We start from the raw sequence: 19,725 nt of genomic DNA, 5'->3' as shown, positions 1-19,725 counted from the left end.
ATCTCAGGATCCCAGGATCGAGCCCTACATTGGGCTCTCTGCTCCGCAGGGAGCCTGCTTCCTCCTCTCTCTCTCTCTGCCTGCCTCTCTGCCTACTTGTGATCTCTCTCTGTCAAATAAATAAACAAAATATTTTTTAAAAAAAGTAACAGCCTCTTGGTGTACGCAAAATAATGCTTGCCCCTAGTTCTTGTCCTACCCGGGAGACGAGCCTCTGGATGGTGACTGTGTCTCTGTCTGGGTCCCAAGCCAGGGAGAGTGGATGCTCACTGAGGATCAGATGCTGTCCCCCTCCACCGACCCCAGTGACTTAGGTATGGCCACACTGGTCATCACTAACACTTTCCAGGTGCTAACCATATACCAGGCACCCCGGAAGTGCTTGTACGCGTTACCTACACAAGCATCTCGAGAACGAGACATAAGCCTTGGGTGGGGAGTGGGAGGGACAGTTGGAAACCTCTGCGATTAAGTTTCCATCATCCAGGGGGAACAGCAGGACATGATGCATAAACTAAGAGTCAGCACTTACACAGTGCTTTCTGTGTGCCGCATACTCTATGCTCTACACACATCCATCCACTTAATCCTGGCAACAACCCTATGATTTGCATATATTATTATCTCTGTGTTTCAGAGGAACAAGGAAGAGGGCAGGGAAGTAACCTGCCCAGTGTCTCCTGGCTAGAAAGTGGCAGGATCACTGTTCAGACCCAGGCGGTGAGGCTCCAGAGTTCTTGCCCCTAACTGGAATCACAGACGAGCAGACGCGCAAAGCCCAGGTTTGAGAACCGACTCAATCTGTAATGAAAACACGGCTCTGCCTCTTGCAAGCGCTAGGGGACTCTGGCAAGTCACCCGTCTCTTCAGGCTGTCCTCCCCTATGGAAGTACGACAACCCTGCCTCTCGGGGCTCATCATGAGAATTAAATGAGATCGTGGCCGTCGAGATGCTGGCACACGCCTGCTGAGCGTGTGCTGAAAGACGGCAGCGCAGGTCACGAGCCTCTCTCTTTACAGAGCCCAGGGCTGTGCTCGTGTTCACCCCATGACTGCTGCTGTGGGGCGAGGGGTTTCGCCGCCGTGTATGGAGTGTCACTGAGTCCGAGCAAGGCCTGTCCTGGCTGGCAGGGGTGGGAATGAAAGCCGCCCTTGTCCACGGCAGGTGGTGATTAACTCTGTGAGCTTAAACCAGTCTAATAGGTGCAGTGTTCCAAGAACTCAAAGGCCCACTCACATCTTTGGAGAGACATTTACGGAGTCACTGTGTCCCCCGGCCCCTTCCTGAGGCCTCAGCAGTGGTGGGAAGCGGGTGAAGGAGCCTCTGTCGGCCCTTCCTCTCCAGGGCGGGGTGCGACCGAGGGGAAGGGCTACTGTGGCCTCCCCAGGGATGGTTCAGTGCCCCGTCGCCGCCGCAGGAATTTGCCTTGGCCTGCTTCAGGGAGGTGGTCTGAGAAGCAAGAAAAGCCCAACAGTTCAAGACGAAAGGCTCTTTGTGATGTGGGAATGCAGAGCCGAGGGGGTGGGATGCTGGAAAGCTGCACCCGTAAAACCACATCTCCTTTCCAGCCTGGGTTTCAGACCAGCTGGAGGGTGTTCTGGGCTGGGAACTCCAAAGAGCAATGCTCGCCTCATTTTTAGCCTTGTCAGTTCCTCCTCCAAAAAGAAATTGCCCCAAACCTAACACCGAGTGTTACTGGGAGTTGAGGTATTAATCTTTAAGATCCCAGATGGTATGTCTCTAGTGGCTGTGCGACCCTGGATGAGTGACTTCACCTCTGAGCCTCGTGTCCTCCTCTGGAGAAGAGACCCTGGTTCCGCCATTCTCGGCTCTCACGAGGACCAGGTGGGGTAACGGGTGTGATGTTTTCAGCGCAGAACGTCATGGGGTATGCATTTCACAGACAGTAAGTATTCCATAAGCCGGACTCACCACCACAGTTACTAATACCTGCTATTGTTGCTGTCATTACTACTGCTGTTATTATTAATATTTTGAAAAGTCTCTAATGAATCTCCCATAAACATACTGTTCTGATCCAAGCCAGAATCACACAAGTAAAAAAGAAAATATTCTACTCTATTTTGGGCTAACAATGTGTAAGGGTCGGCATTTTCCTACAACATCTGTTAACTTATTTATAGTTTAACAAAATATTTTTCATCCGCACACCCGTCAAATATGCACTCAACACCTACCATGGGCCAGGCGCTGCCTAAGGCACCCAGGATGAGAGAACCAAAAACCAAATATCACTGCCCTTGTGAAGCTTGCATTTTAGGAGGCGAGACAGACACTGGAGAATGAACTCGGTAAATCAGAAGGTTACTCTTACAGGAGAGGGTGCCGGGGAAAGGAAAGAAAACCCCAGCGAAGGGAGGGGAGCTGGGAGTTGGGAGGCCCCTTCACCTTCCATCGGGACGAAGCGTCACTGCAAGATGAAGACATCAAGGTCAGGGGAGCGGCCCTGGCTCTCGGGCTTGTTCTGCAGCTTCAGACAAGACCCTACCCCCCCACCCACCCGCCATGCCTCCACGCCCACCCCCACCCCCACCTCCGGCTGCCACCCTTGGCGGGCTGCCAAGATGACCTCAGGTCTTCTGAGACTCAGTGTTTCTTTCTGTAGGACCCATGGATCATGAGCATCGGAATCACCAGTTAAAGGTTAGAAGTCACGAGCGACTCACTCACACTCACTCTTCGGGAGGTGAGGATTCTGCTTGCTAAAGAAGCTACTCGAGTGTTTCTGGTAATTCCTCAAGTCTGATGACCATCATTCTACAACCTCCTTGTTCTCCTCACAGCCAAACTCTCATAAAGTAAGTGCTGCCTGTCTCCGGTCGGCTTCTAGGTGTCCAATTTCCTTGCAGCCCTTCCGCCCTTGATCGAATCTGGAGGCAACGACGAGCAGCCTTGCTGTACCTCCGCCACCTTCAAACTACTTTACTTGCTCTAAGGCTCTGGGCTTATGTTACACCTGGCCCATTAGGACACAGCCAGCCAGTCACCGCTAATGCGTCGGTCACACTCCAGATATGGATTTTTCTGTAAACAAGCTCAGAGAATGGTTCCGTGGCGCTAAAAGTAGCATCTCACCTTCCTGGTCCTTGGGAGCATAAATATATTTCAAATGGATACCTTGCAGTGGAGCACCTGGGGTGCTCCGGTTCTGCGAGCCAGCTTTCTGAAGGAGCAAATGTGCTACCATAAACAGTTGAGCTGTTTATGGTAGCAGCAGGAAGTACACCTTTCAGGACCTTATCTGCCCCCGGGCATTTACACATCCTCTCTGTGCCACGACTCCCACACAGTACGGCTCCATAGCAGCATTCTCCTCTGCACACCAGGCTCATGCATCCAGGGACAGATCCTACTGCACACGGGGGCCCTGGATCAGCTCATGGAAATCCAGCACCTTAATCCATTCCCTCACCCCCAAACCAGTTCTCACATCCGGTCTGCCCCATCTCAGGAGTGGTACCGCCATTCCACCAGGTGCCCAGAATCATCCCTGATTCTTCCTTCCCCTCACCACCCCTGCCCACATCTCTAAAACATGGACATAACTCGAATCCAACCCTTCAGTCCAGGCTGCCAGCATCTCACAGCCACAAGCATAATTAAAAATACAGAAATGAACCAGATCACATCCCCCTATGTCTCCTGCTGCACTTAGAATAAAATCCAATAGTGCACCAGGGCTACGGAGGCCCTCCATCTCTGGTCCCACTGTCCCCACGAACTTCATCACCTGCCACTGTCCCCTTGGCTCAGGACCCTGTAGCCACCCTTTACTTCAAATCCTCAAACAAACCACTCTTTCTGGCTTCAGTGGCTACACAGTGATGATCCTTGCCTGGATGGTTCGTCGCCAGCTCTTCCTTATCCTTTAGGCCTTAGCTCACAGGGCAGCTCCTCAGAGAATCTGAGCAAGCCCTCCCTGAGCATCTTCTCTAGAAAGGTCGCCTCCCCTCCATGCCTTGGTCTCTCAGCCCCTAGTCTACTTCCTTCAAAATGATCACGGCACCTTGTAATCAATCATTTTGACTTTTCTTTTACTTGCTGTGTCTCTTACTAGGACGAAAGTTCTACGAGGGCAGTGACTTTGTCTTGTTCACTACACTATGTGTTAAACTGGTTGAGGGAAAGAATAAACCGCCCTTTGTTCCCAGCCAAATAATAATGGAAGCCACGGAAACCAAGGAGCAAGCTTCCTGAGCACCACCGCGTGCAACAGGGCTCCGGGTGAGATGCAGAGGGGACCCAGGAAGTGAGTCCTGCCCTCAGAGAGTTTCTATTCCTCTCAACATTCTCCTGAAATCAAAGGAAGTCTCTTCTCCCTCGATTCCCATTTCTGTGTTTGATACTGACTGGTAAGGAGCAGGTCTCCGACCCCAGCTTAGTCATCCCTCCCAGGCACGTCCACTTTGATTTTTTGTTGCAATGAAAAAGAACTACTACTTTGGAAAGAACGAGATGATCAAAAGAAGACGACGTGATCCTTCTGGACAAGACAAAGGCCAAGTCCAGAGCTATAGGCTCCTTAAAGAAGGTGCGCTGGGCCTAAGAGAACGGACCAAGCCCGGCGATTTTCTGTGCTCTTCCTAAGAGAGGTGACAGAAGGGAGGAGAAACTAAAATAAGCCTCTTAACCATGGTTATTTAGAATCCGCTGGCCACTCAGACGCTAATCAACACATCAGTCTGGAGTAAACGGACACGGACGGGCCCGGAATCTGGACACCCGTCTCACTGTCTCACAAACACCTCGACTCCGCTCACCATCACCCTGCACCCCGTCTGCTGTCTGAGTGCGCAAAGGCAATGGCGCACGTGCAGGCGAGTGTCCTCTTCAAGGCTGTGCTCTCTGGACACGCACTATATCCTCAGGTGGGCGCTAGCTTAGTCTGAACCCCAGCCTCACCCTGTCGCGCTGGATACGACGCTGTCCTACTACCGGATTCTACAGTTAGACACGAGGCCAAACGTTCATTACCTGAGCGTACGCATGCGCTCGGCACTGAGCTAATCAAGTGTCTGCACAGATTAACCCACCTGATATTCCTCCTTCTACAAATGAGGTCAACGAGGAACAGAGTAGGCAAGCAATCTGCCCAAAGTTGATACAGCAAAGAACTGGAAAAACCGTAAGCACGACCCCCAAGGGTTTCTGGAAATAGGCCCATGTTAGTGAAACACACAGGAAGACCAGAAGAATTACAAATTTGGCTGATATTAAATACATCAGATGGCCCTTGATTTCAAAAGTGCCACCACTAGTGATGATGGGTGACTTCAGGCAAGTCGCCTGACTTCTCTGGGATCAGGTTTTCTCAACCATAAAATGGGAATAACACTGTCTCCCTCACTACCTATGCAAGGGCCAACTAGGTGCCAGGCACCACTGCTGAGGGGCGGTGACCCCATCCAAGGCTGCTGGACAGCATTCAGATTGAATCAACCAACCTTCCCGGTAGCTCTACTGGGCAACACGAATGTAAAAGGCAGCATGTGCCGAAGAAGCAGTGAAGTTTCAGGGTAAGAGTGCTGACTCTGGGTCATGTGGGCCCGGGTCCCATGGGAGCTCTGCCCTTGGGAGCTACCACATTAAGTCCTTCTTTGGAAAATGGGGGAAATGTGTAAGTAATACAGGGGCGCCTGGGTGGCTCAGTCGTTAAGCGTCTGCTTTGGGCTCAGGTCTTGATGCCAGGTTCCTGGGATTGAGCCCTGCATCGGGCTCCCTGTTCAACAGGAAGTGGGCTTCTCCCTCTCCCACTCCCCCTGCTTGTGTTCCCCCCTCACTGTGTTTCTCTCTGTCAAATAAATAAAATCTTTAAAAAATAAATAAATAAACCCTTTTTGGGAAAATGTGTAAGTAATATAAACAGTAGCTCTGTTGCTCTAAGAACTGACCTGATAAGCTCACAATATGGTGCAGGACACACACAGAGGGGCCTCTAGTGAGCTCTGCTGGAGACACCCCAAATCCAATGCATCTGGCTTGTTTCCTCCAGGCCAGACCAGAGCAAAATCCTCAGATTCCCAGCATTATGGATTCCCAGCGTTATAAATACATGGATACATGCATAGAGAAGGCTGATGGAAACTGCTTTCTTCTCAAATAGCCTTTGCAACTTTGAAACTCTGAATTACACTGTGTCAACCAGCCTAGAGAACAGCCGAGATCTGGCTTAAGCACGCGATAACTCAAGGGAATCAGAGTGACAGCCTGTCTTGCACAAGCAGAGTTAAGCTGAACTAAACACATTAAAATGTAAAGCAGAGCTTCATCCCGCCCCAGCAACAAGGCCCATCGTGAACAAATGGGTCTGGCCCGTATCTGGGTACAGGGTTCAAAGTTCTGCTCCTTTGCCGCTGGAAACTCACTCAGAAGTTTACTAAACAAACAGAGTCATGCAGTATCCCCAGAAAACCACCTGAGAGACTTGTCAAAGTGTTTAAGGAAAAGCTTCAATTCTGCACACACTACTCTTGCGTACTTATAATTCTGCATCCAGTATCACAACCGGATTTCTCAGACATATCATCCCTTCTGGACAGGTGAGTCAGGCTGGCGCCCTGTCACAGGTGATGGTTTTACAGTGGCCCAGAACGAGGAAAGCACACATGCCCTTGGAATCTGGCAAGATGACAAAGAAACTTGATAGTCGAAGGATGCCACCAACATGCCATCCCGTACCTTCGATGCCAGCCACTAGAGGCTCAGCAAAGGTGCAAGAGAAGACAGACCAGGGTCAGTCAGAAGCATCCAGGGCACTGATTTGGCTCCATCAGAAATACTTCTCCTGGGTGGCTCAGTGGGTTAAGCCTCTGCCTTTGGCTCAGGTCATGATCTCAGGGTCCTGGATCGAGCCCTGCATCAGGCTCTCCACTCAGCGGGGAGCCTGCTTCCCCCCCCCCCCCCCGCCCCCGCCCCGCCCTGCCTCTCTACCTACTTGTGGTCTCTGTCTGTCAAATAAATAAATAAAATCTTAAAAAAAGAAAGAAAGAAAGAAAGAAAGAAAGAAAGAAAGAAAGAAAGACAGACTTCTCCTTTCTTGATGTGAACCTGTCTCTACCCAGGAGTGGATCCGAGACTGTGGAGAGGTGACGAATCAGATTCTCAGGGGCTGCAGTCATCTCCCAGCGGATGAGTGAGAAGGTAGTCAAGCAAGCAAGCGGACAGCCACGTAAAGCTGTGTGGGCGAGGTCGGTATAAGGCCGTTCGATTTCAACACATCCTGCTGCTTAAATGAATCCTGTGAGAAGTTTAACGGGAAATTTCCTCTGATTCAAATTATGGTCACACCAAATTACGCTTCTACCAGCCCCTCGTAAAATCTTCCTGACGCAAAACCTAGTACCAATGATTACTTCAATCCCACTTTGAGCTTATGAGGACTTCAAATCAATCCATGGACCTGTTCTCGGAACTCCAACCAAAGAAAACAGGGCTGCAGATATTAACCAAGAAGACTGGAATGAAACACAGTCCGTAAGCTGGGGTAAGACAAAGAAATTTGGCTCGAGGCAGGCTCCTGATGGAATGACACAAGCTCTGACGTGGGCCACGAGACTGGCTTCCAACAGCCTGAAGGCTGCACCCAGGGAGCCCCCCGCCCAGAGGCGCAGCGCCCACCACACGTGTGTCTGCGTACGATGGATGCCATCTGATAAAAGCCCAAAAGGCAAAGTGCTTTTTTTAATGATGGGGTTTCAGTATAATATAAAGTTTATTACTTGCCTATTGTTAGTTTTTTGTGATTTATCAAAAATAATCCCTTGATTTACACGACAAAATTAATTTCTGAAGTAGGGCTTTTACAAAATGCCTAGAATTTACTCCAACTCTGCTCAGGCATGAACTTTCACAACTCACTCTGAAAATCATAATGCTCCTGATTTTGTTGTTTTGTTTTTGTTCTGTGAGTTTTATAACAGTCTTTGGTCAAAGGTAAAAAAAGTTTTGACCAGAATCAGATTTTTTCCCTACCATCATGCCTTTAGCTTTCCACAGCAAGAACCCATAAGGAACTTTCATACCCCAAATACTGAAGTATAATGGATCTTAAGAGGCACTGCATGGCTGCTACCTGGCATTGCATCTTTAGTTACAAAGACGTAAGGAGTACCTGCTCGCTGTCAGACACCCCTGCCAGGCCTGGCTGGGGCAGGGGGCGGGTCGGCGGAGGTGGGGGATGAGTACAACTGTGGATGGCGCAAAAAGTATAGAGCAGGATCCTGTACAATACATGGGGAGCTAAACGAGGCAGGTTAAGTCAGGAAACAAGCTAAGCCACAGTGTCCCATGACTCACGACTGTGATCGGAGCCACCCTGAGTTGAGTGCTACCGGCCCAGCACTTTGTGTGCATTATTGCGCATAATCTGAAGAATGGTCCACGAAATGAGTGGGAGTATATCCCTCTTGAGAGAGGCGGAAACTGAGGCTTAGAGAAATATGGGAATTTGCTCATGGTCCCAAGGCCAGTAAGTGTGTGCTGGGGTTAGGCTATGAGCCCCAGCACGTCCGACTGCAAAGCGTGAGCCACCCTTGTGTGGAGGAAGCGTGCGCTACAGGAATTGAGGGAAGGAAGAAACCTTGTGGTCATCTCTGGGAGGAAGATCTTGCCCTTTTTTAATATATATTTACAGAATATTAAAAGAAGGAGCACTCACTCTAATTCAGAACAAAGACTGAATTGTAGAATTTTTTCTGAATGACCTGCAAATCTTGTTATTTCAAGTATCTAGTGCACCTGAGATACCGGAGACTAATAAAATGAGTACATGAGCGGACTTAGGGGTTCATCTGTCAGTATTACTACTGGCTACTCAAAATCCCTCAAGCGCCGTATTTTTTCACAACTCCAGGCATCTGCTGAATATAATCCTGTCCTCAGTTTCGGGAATGCCCGTTCAACCTTCTGGTCCAGCACACACTCTCATTCTTCCCTCTCACCAATTACCTTTTCCTTTCCCTAAAGTGGGAGCTATTTAAGAGCAAGAAGCACCTCTAATATCTTTTCAGAGAGTCAGGCCAGCAGAAAAGAGTTCTCAATAAATATTTAATAAAGAAACATATCCCTAATCTTTATTTGAAAATGATACTTTTTTCCAGTTCCCTCAAGAAGCTTTGGAAATACGTAATCAAAAAATAAACCTAAGAGTATAATATATGATTGTTAAATAAGATGACGTCAATCACTCCAAACTGACCCATGCACGCCAAAACCAAAAGGAACAGCATATCCAGTGTTATGACTGCAATAAATCTACAAGGAAAAATGGACATAAAAATAAACTCTACTCTTGGTTGCCTATGATAGCTCTTTAAGAAAAATTCTTTTAAGAGCAGCTCTATGTTGCTTTATAAATTTCACACTGAAGGAAGCTAAATTGTGGGAGGAAAGCTTTCAGGAAGTTAGTGAACACCAAATCTGGAATAATGGAAGCTGTCTAAAGAAGGTAGAGTACAAGAACAGAGCAGAGTGTGACGCTCCTGCCACCAGAAAGCACTGAAAGGAGACATCCAACCTATCATCATTCTTGTGAGGATATTAATCTTTCAAAAGATATGAAAACCTAAAACACAAACTGCGCCAAGTTGCTGTTTTAAGGTAGCTTAATAATTCAGGAAAAGAGCTAGCTAGTCACCTAAGAATCCCGGCAAGCTGGGCCTCTGTATGCTTTCATGGGCTGGAAATTTCCAAGATAACAAACAGGCCAGGCCTCTTTCTCTCATCTTGCCAAATGAAAGAAGCCCAAAGAATCCCAAGCAAAATGAAAGCTAAAATACAAATTGATCTCACTTCATTTAATAAAGGCAGTCTTGAAAGGTATCTCAGACTAAAGAAGGTCCAATTTAAATACACCTAAAGAATGAAATGTTTACAGAAAACTAGTCGAGAATACAGCAAAGCTCTCTGAGTAAGCTATTTTGCAGGCCTCAATTTTTACAATTTGGACTTTCTGATGTGGGCAAACTTGTAAGGGAACAGTGCTTAATTTCTGGAAAGTATATAAAACCTCTGCGAGCCCTACTGCTGGGTATTCCCACGTAATGAAGTGTCAGAGATTTACAACCTAAATACCCACAAAGAAAGAGTCTCTCAATATCCTTCGGGGGAAAAAAGAATTCTGTAAGAAAAGCAGACTAGTTCTACCTGCAAAGCATGTCCCAATCCTTCTGTAATGACCATCAAGTCTTGGGAAACTGAGCCCCGTGCAGTGTCAGAAACATAAGGTCAGAGCTGTGGGGGTGTGTGTGTGTGTGTGGGGTGCCCGTAAGACTTTCAATTATGCAAAAACACGTAACTGCTAAATAGGAATTTTTATCATTTTTCTTTTATTTTTCTGATTTAAGACTATCTACAAAAGATGGCTTTATTCCTTATGCTATAAAAGCATTAGTATGTGTATGTTCTTGGTATTCTGAGACGGCCCTTTATTCTTTTCAACAAGTGTTTAGTTGGGAATGGATAATCAAATGTGCTTTAATTTATGCCATGATAATATTTTTCACATGTGTGAAAATTCACAAACCAGAAAAAATTCTTTGTAAAGACCACGTGTCCTAGTTTTTGTTTCAGAAAGGATGAGCACCAAGTTCCTAGTATTAGCTCATCTAAGCTGAGAGTTAAAAACACTTAGCTTTAAAAACAACAACAACAACAACAACAACAAAACAACACTTAGCTTTTCTGGTATGAAACTTTCTTCGAAATTTGTATCTTAAATGTTTTCTATAATGAGCAAGCAGCTTGAAGAAAGAAACTGCCTCCACCCTGAGGTCTGACAGAACAGTCAAGTCTCTCCTGACCAGGAATGGTGGGGACAGGGACGGCAGCACGACGTGTGTGGCAACAGATCATGATGAATGTGAGATTTGCATGTGTCTACAAACCTATTCTTTGTAAGTTCTGATTTTCATAAATCCCTGTCCCCTCATGAAGTGTCTGTGGACAGCACGAGCTCGCGGGTAGTACCGCTTTTGATCTGAGGGCATTTCTCGGAGAAAGAACAGAGGGAGGTCATCGGTCCCCAATTTACTGCCTCTCGGCTCCGAATGCACTTTCTCTATGATAAATGCTCTGAGGTGAACGATGGCACCTGAGGCACTTCTCTGAAGGATATGTGACATTCAGTTTTCTCAGCAGAGAGGCTGGAGGGACCGTGCAGGGAGGAAGAGGCTCTCTTGAGTCTCGGGCACAGGGGCTGGTAGTATGGATGTGAGGACGGCTGGTGAAGTGTGGCCCAGTGACAGCCCAGAACCTAGTTTCTCTGAGACTTGAAGCCTTGGCTTGGCCATAACCTTTCAGCAGCCATGTTGACATGGACACCAGAGCCCCAGCTTGGCTCCCAGGCTCTGAAGGTCTCTTGCCCCCCAACCAGCACCCAGACCTCCTTTGCTCACCCATGTTACTGGCTCCAGATCTGCTCCTCCTCACCTGACCTGCAGAGGGAAGTCTACGGCTGGCCCAGAACTCCCGGGCCTGCTCTGGTCTAGCCTCTCTGTCATGCCATGGGCTGAAGCCAGCTTTCTCTACAGAACCCGGAATCTCTGGTCGTTCATCCTCCCTTGGGCATGCTCCCTCAGCCCCAGGGAAGCACACAGTTTCCCTAGATCTTACAGTTACCCTTTTATCGTAGGCAGTAAGTCCCTGTATTAAACTGCCCTTGTTTAACTCCCTTTGTGGTTTCTGTCTCCCGACTGGCCCCAGACTGCTACAGGGAGGAAGGGCAGAAGTGAGTACACATGAGCACATGCTTGCCCACTAATGGAAAAACTTCCAAAATGCCAAACCCCAAATAAAAATTTAAATGTAAAAAATGCCCAGACAACCTCAAATCCAGAATAGTCTGGTGTATTTACAGCCTGAGTGCAGAATTAAAATACTCTGACTGGCTCCCCCTGAAAACCACATTACTGGTGAACAGAAAGACACAGTGTGGTAGAGCTACACAATGACAACCCCGCTGCAATCAGAAGGCACCAGTCCATATACAGCAACAACACGGATGGACCTCACAACAACATGCTAAATGGCAGGGCCAAACACAAAAGGTGATATTCTGTATGATTCCATTCACATGGCATCATAGGAAAGGAGACTGCTGGGACAAAAACCTAAGCTTGGGGGAACTTTTCAAGGTGACAGAAATGTTCTAGATCTTCATTATGTTGATGTTTTTACAACTGTATCCCTCTGTTAAAACTCATCTAACTGTACACTTAAAAAGGAGCAAATTCTATGGTATGTAAGTGAAACCTCAATAAACCTGCCTTTACAAAACAAAAAACTACACATCAAAAACTGTGGAAGGTATTTAAAGTAATACCTAAAGGGGATTTTATAGCCTTATATGCAGATATTAGAAGAGAGAGATGACCGACAATTGACAAACTTAATTGTCCAACTAACGAAGAAAAAACACCCAGAATAAACCCACAGAAAGCAGATAAAGGTAAGAACATAAATTCATGAATTCTAAAGCCAATGCACAATGGCAAGGATCAATAAAACCAAAAGGTGGTTCTTTCAAATGACTAACAACAACAACAACAAAAAAGAAAACCTCTGATGAGTCTGGTTTCTAAAAAAAGAAGGAGAAACAAATACTGGGAAGGAAAAGCAAGTTGGAATTACAGATACTGCAAATTTTAACTTCCAAAACTTTATGCCAAAAAATTTTAAAACTTAGATGAAATGAAGATTTCTAGGAGGAAAAAAACAGCAACTAGATTTATCTGGAATAAAACCATAAGGACCATCGACTAAGAAATCTGGACTGCAGGGACAGAGTAGGAGGAGCCGGACTGCTCACCATGTACATAGAAATGGAAGAGCCACCGAAGATGAAACAGTCTTTACAAACAGACCCAACGGCGCCATTCCTGCACCAAGGTGCTTCCCTATGTGCAGGACAAACACGCTCGTTCCCAGAACTTGCAGTTCTGGCCACAAGGCAACCACAGAGGTGCTTCCCAAGACTTCTCCTAGGAAAGAAGGGGAGCCCTCCAGGGGCCAGAGATACTGTTTGTATGCCTACCTCCCTTCCTCAGAATGCTAACACTGCTCTTCCCAGTGAGCCAAGAGAGCATCAGGGAAGGTAGGGCAGGGGGGGGAGCAGCAGCAGCAGCAGCAGCAGCAGCAGCAGCAGCAGCAGCAGCAGCAGCAGCCGCCGCCGCCGCCCCGACGGCGCCACCTGGTGGACAGTGCGGGATTTAGGACCTTGCTGCATAGTGACCATGGTAACAATAACGCAACAGTAATTCAAGTTAGCATTTGAAAACATATTTACTAACTGTTATTAGCTGGTCATTACATTAATCACTCTTTCCATATTACAATCTCATTTGATCGTAACTAGGTCTACAGCTATAATTATTGACCCGTTCTATAGATGGGGAATTTGACGCTTGCAGAATTCCATAATTTGACATTAAGTCAGTAAGGGGCAGAGACCGAAACAGAATCTGGTTCTGTGGGACGCTAGGCTGTACTCTTAATGGAGCATCACCCAATATCTGCTATTGGGCAGGTCCTTTTCCCATCACAGTCTGGATTAGAGAGAGAACAAAGCACACAGCTATCATCAAAGCAACACTGAATACAGAGAACACCCAAGATTCCCTCACTGGCCTTGGAAATAATGAGTCAGCATAAGACTGGCAAGGTTTTCTCAAGTCGAGTCACCATAATACTAAGTGGTTAAAAGCAAGAGACTTTCTTACTCTCTCTACCTGTAAGATGGAAACAGCCAAAATAATCCCAACTGTCAGTCTCTGTGAGAAACAATCAAAATAAACACATGGGTAGAGGTTCCCTGGGGAGAGATCTTGGGCAAAATTAAAAAAAAACACAGTATCTTCAGGCAGAGCTTTGGAGCAGTCATGTGGACTACATCCCAATTGTGGAACCCCCTCCTCTCAGAAATGACTGGACCTGGTCGAGAAAAGGCCGGACGGTGCCTCTTGTTGGCAGGAGCTGGCACACGTGCCCTGGAAGGACCCGCTTGCCTCAGATAACCCATCATTCTCAACTAAGGCTGCGTCAGAACAGCTTTTTGAGAGACGATGACTCGGAGGCGGAGACCGCCTGTCACCTTGCTTCTAGTGAAGCCACAGGGAAGCGAGCTCAGGGTTGAAGGTGCCAGGAGACTATGTGGATCTTAGGATCCATTTCTGATCTCCCGCCACCAAGCTACTTCCATCTCAAGTCTTTCTTTTCACTGTTCATACTACCACTACCAAAATTCGCAACAGCCGCGGTCTGCATTCTGGCTCACCATGGGTTGAGATAAAAATCGTCCTATATTTTAACAGCTGAAAAGAAATGGTCATGAAGGACGAGCTTTAAAAGAAGCAAGCTGCCTAGAGGTCACAGATCAAGCAGCCTCAGAGCCAAACAAAGGAAATGAAAAACAGTGTCAAAGTCACACTGGCTGATACTGTTGAAGCAGCCTCCTGGGGTCACAAAACCAACATTTAGGTCTTGTGCTCAGTGACCGGGTTTAAAACTAAGCTCAAATCAGCCGGTGCGAGTCACCAGCAGAACCAGGTTGCTGTGACTTGAGACAAAGACGACATTCATTTGCCATGTGCTTTCTCAGAAAGCATATCTAAACAGCAGGTTTCCCTGGCAATGCTGGATGCATACTTCTTTCTCAGACTGCTGTTCTTGGCTGGTTTTCTGAAAGTAGAAAGTACAAGATCTCATTATATTCCCAAGTACAAATGAATTCAGCCTTAACATACTTTAAATCCAGCTTTACAAGAAAAATGAGAAATTTGAAACAAAAATAGTATACCTTGTCAAGAACGATTTAGGATAGTCTTCTTACTAGAAACTGCTCAGTATGATTACCCAGTAAAGATCCATTAACATGCAACTGGTGTTTATCCTGGCTAGCTCCGGGATAGCCACACAGTAATGTAGACAGAGGCCACAATACTAACCATGGTCTCCATTCATCTTTTCTTCTGCACATGATTATTGAAAGAAACTCACAAAAAAAAAAAAAATTAAAAAGCAAACAAATATAGAAATACTCCAGAACAGAAAGGCATGAGTCTGAGGGCACAAGGTCTCATGTTTCAAATGCTGCCTGAACTCACACAGCCAATAGACAAAACAACAGAAGCAAACACAAAGCCCCAACTCCTAAACCTGTCACTAACAGCAAGAACCCGAGGCTTCACAAGGTAGAATGGCCTAAAAGCAACCTAATTCTAACCAAAAAAGTTGCAAATACCAAATGCCAAATAAACAGAGAATGATTTACTCAACAAAATAATACACTGCAAGGGAATATCATGTAATCATCAAAAGTGATGATTTCAGGGGCACCTGGGTGGCTCAGTGGGTTAAAGCCTCTGCCTCTGGCTCAGGTCACGATCTCGGGGTCCTGGGATCGAGCCCCTTGTTGGGCTCTCTGCTCAGCAGGGAGCCTGCTTCCCCCTCTCTCTCTGCCTACTTGTGATCTCTGTCTGTCAAAGTAAAAAAAAAAAAATCTTTGGGGAAAAAAAAGTGATGATTTCATAAATGTTTTTAATGATGAGAGAAAAAATAGTTAAGAGAAAAAAAAAAAAACAGATACCGTATTACACATAGAGAACGATCTCAGCTACGAAAAACAATATGCAAGTATAAAAGCCCGGGAGCAGTGAGGTTAAAATGTAAACTGATCCTTGCCGGGCATTGTGGAACCACAGGAGAAACTGTCTTCCCAAAGCCTTTCTTCAATTTCTAAACTCTCTGTAATAGGCATGTATTCTTTTTACACTACGAGGGGGGAGAAAAAGAGCATTGCAACATCTCAGGAGGACAGAGCAACACTCGAACAGATGACAAAAAATAACATTTATTGAGTGCTTCCTGTGGGCCTGGTACCGTCCTAAATGCTTTGTACGCATTATCTCACACGATATTCACAACAGTCCCACAACAGAGACAGGTGTGACTTTTACCCATTTTTGAAGGTACGGAAATTGAGTTAGCCGAGGGACATAACAGGTGCAAAGATGGGATATGAAGCCTGAATGACTGACTCTGGTGGTTTCAATCACTTATGTATACCGCCTGTCAACCACAGTCACAGCCTCTGCCTCCCTGCCTGCAATTTGAACCTAAAACCAAGCATCGACGATAAAATCTTCTCTAAAAGAAATTACAGAGGCGCCTGGGTGGCTCAGTTGTTAAGTATCTGCCTTCGGCTCAGGTCATGATCCCAGAGTCCTGGGATCAAGCCCAGCATCAGGCTCTCTGCTCAGCGGGAAGCCTGCTTCTCCCTCTGCCACTCTCCCTGCTTGGGTTCCCTCTCTCAATATGTCTCCCTCTGTCAAAAAAATAAATAAAATATTTAAAAAATAAAAAATAATAAAAAATAAAGAAATTTTGAAAGGAGAAATTACAATAATTTAGGAGAATATGACTACAAAAGAGGAATCTGGTCAGTTACTCAGATACTCAAGTAAATTCTTAAACTACTGAAAGCCATGAAGAAAATCTATGTGACAGAGTGACCCATCACTGTAGGGGAAATACACCAGCACAACAAGTCCAACCTACAGCTAAAGCCCACAGTACAAGAGAGAGCTAGGGCTAACTGTCAAAGAAAGACTTCTGATATCTAGTCATCAAACTGCCAAGGAGAGAAAAAAAAAAAGCATCTGAAAGATACAATTAGTAGGACTTGAATAAACAGGATCTGAATTTGCCCTTCCTTCCAAAAACCTCCTCAGCAATAAGAGGCATTGATCAGTGGAGGCTAGAGAATAGAAACTTACGAGAAAAATAAGCATTGTATACTTGATGCCAAATTATATAACCACAACCAGCTCAGGAGGACCCCTGACTCTCTCCTCAGTCCAACACTGAAGGCCTTGTGGGTAGAAATAATCAATTTTGCTTGGCAAAAAACAACAGGACACAGAAGTACTCTGGATCAAATTCTGTAGAATCAGCCTATTTCGGATGCATTAAAGTGAATGCCAAAACCAATATGGTGTTCTGTTCACAGCTCCTTCCTAGAGGTTTTCACAGCAGAAAAATACTGAAACTCAGAGTTTTAAAGGGAAAATGTCTATCTGTAAAAACAAACACTTTTAGATGGAAGCCATTAAGATTTAGTAATTCCAAATTCACCATGTATATTAAAAATTGTTGGTTGTTGGGAAAATTGGCTAGCAGATTAGAAAAATATGCAGGTGGATTGCTACCCTACGCTTGCAAACCATAAATAGGGAAAAAGAAAAAAGTACACATTCTAAAATAAAGGGTTACCATTTTAATAAGCCTGGGATGGATGTGAGGAACTTCTAAACACAACATAAAATTCTAGAAGCCACAAAGGAAAAGCTGCTAAATCAAAACACACCAAATTTTACATATATGTATATATACATATAATATACACACACACAGTGGAATATTACTTAGGCATGAAAAAAACTGAAATCTCGTCATTTCCAGCCACATGGATGGAGTCAGACTATACTATGTTAAGAAAATAAGTCAGAGAAAGAAAAATACCATATGCTTTCACTCCTATGTGTAATTTAAGAAAGAAAACAAATGAACATGAAAAAAAGAAAAGGGAAAGGCAAGCCAAGAAACAGACTCTTAACTATAGGGAACAAACTGAGGGTTACTGCAAGGAAGGTGGCAGGTGGGGGAGGGGGAAACAGGTGACAGGAATTAAAGAGGGCCCCTGTCCTGACCACTAGCTGCTGTACGGAAGTGATGAATCCCTAAATTTCTATACCTGAAACTAATATTACACTGTATGTTAACTGGAATTTAAATAAAAATCTGGAGAAAGAAAAAAAAAAAAACAAGGACAGTATCTTTATATATAGGCCCATAACCTATATATAAGGCCCATAACCTTACTTTGAAATTAATAAGGAAAACAAGAATGCCATTAGTAATTACATAAATAACACAAACTGGCACTTCAGGCACCAAAAACAACAGGGAAATCTAACAATATGTATCATAATTTCAAATTTATAGAGTTTGGCCCAAGCATTCTACTTGCAGGAATTAATTATACGGCCGTGCATATCATGGGAAGATGTTTACTAAAGCAATGTTTGATATTAAAAAGCTGGAGGCCATCTAACTGTCCATGATTTGGGGATTAGTTAAATCGGAGGTCACAAAAGCAAATGTTTTCAAGGAATGGCAGAGGTGATAAAAATAAGCTCGGCAGGCCAGGTATGAAACAGCAAACAGGAAGTGGTATGTTCTGTGGCGGACCAGAGCGCTCCCGCCTGTGTCCCTAATTCCAACGGTAAACACATCTGCGCAAGGCCACACTGGCTCTCCCTCGCTTGGACCCCCCACCTGGCCAGGGCTGGCTGTGGAACCACGGCCAGGGGTGAGCACGGCTGCTCAGGGCTGCTTTGAGGGCAGCCGGGGAGGCTCCCCTTCCTGGGAAGGCACCTACGGCACCAGAGCAGCTCCGAGAGGTCCCGGAGACCATCGTGCCCACCAGAAACCTGACAAGGCCTCTGCTGTCACACTGAGCTTTCCTCGGGGTGACGAGCCACCCAGCCTTGTCCAACAGGCCCGGGCCCAGAGCACAGAGAAGGGAAGGGGAAGGAAATAAGGGGACGGGGAGGAGGGGGCAGCCATCAGGGAGTAAAGACGAGGCCTTCTGTGAGGTCTTCATCTTCCACGGGAACCAAACAGAGATGGACGGAGAGGTGGTGAGCGCACAGGCGGGCACAGGCGCAGCACGTTCCTTCTCAGGTAAGGTACGTAAATGCCGCCGCGGGATCTCTCACAGGGGGAACGAGCGCTGCTTCCGAAAATGCTCGCACGAAGGGCGGGGTTCAGGGGACCACTGTCAGACACTGCTTCACCAATAAGCCTCGGGGCAGCGGCTGCCTTCATCAGCCACGCTGGCACAGGGCACAGTCGCCACGGACAGAGTGACGGGCGGCATATGGGATTTTATCACCAGATCTGGACTCAGGCCAGAAACCGGTTTAAACAGATCCCAGAATGGCCGTATTTTATCATGACAACCGCACCTCACAAGTGGAAAAGCACCTTGAGGATCTGCAATGGTACATCTCTTCACGGTGTGTGAGGATGGCTTTGTGCTTGGTCCTGCCAGATCTGGGAATGAGAGCCCCCGGGAGAGGACGGCCGATTCCCTGACTTCATCTGAAACACCACTCCCTGAAGATTCTTTAAACTCCAAAAGAGACACATCAAATGGAGAAGAGATGAGCAGTTGCCAAAAGTCAGGAAAGGCACAGTGGCCGGTGTGACTATCAAAGCCGGCGGGAGTACACCTTGTGGTGAGGGAAGTGTTCCTTATCCAGATGCGTTCATGTCAACATCCTGGTTGTGGCAGTGCACTAATTCCACAAGACATCACCAGCACAGAAACGGCAGTGTACAAAGGACCCGGACGTGCTATCTCTTGTAACTGCATGGGAACCTGCAATTATCTCACAATGTAAAAAGTAACACAAATAAGGAACATAAATAAGATTTTTAAAAAGGCACATCCATGCCTGAAGGCTACAAAATCCTAGAATAGTATTTAATATGTCATAGGATTTTCCTAAATAAAGAGCAAATGGAAGGGACTGGTGGGTCGGTGAAGGGGAGGAGGTTGCCCCCCTCCAACAGCTGGCCACCTTCTGCGCCTGCATCTGTGCAGTGCGAACAGCACTCCCAGGTGTGAGGTCCCAGCTGCGGCT

The 19,725-nt window shown here is 46.3% G+C and overlaps 1 protein-coding gene across 1 annotated transcript in view; it reads right to left on the bottom strand.

Moving 5' to 3' along the window:
* The window catches only part of STK4 (serine/threonine kinase 4), a 92,806-nt gene that overhangs the window by 4,457 nt on the left and 68,624 nt on the right, over nucleotides 1-19,725 (bottom strand). The window lies entirely within an intron of this gene.

Source organism: Mustela nigripes, chromosome 7 (genome assembly GCF_022355385.1).
Source record: "Mustela nigripes isolate SB6536 chromosome 7, MUSNIG.SB6536, whole genome shotgun sequence".
NCBI classification, from domain to species: domain Eukaryota; kingdom Metazoa; phylum Chordata; class Mammalia; order Carnivora; family Mustelidae; genus Mustela; species Mustela nigripes.
Note: the sequence above shows the minus strand (reverse complement) of the source record. Positions and strands in the feature narration are given on the sequence as shown.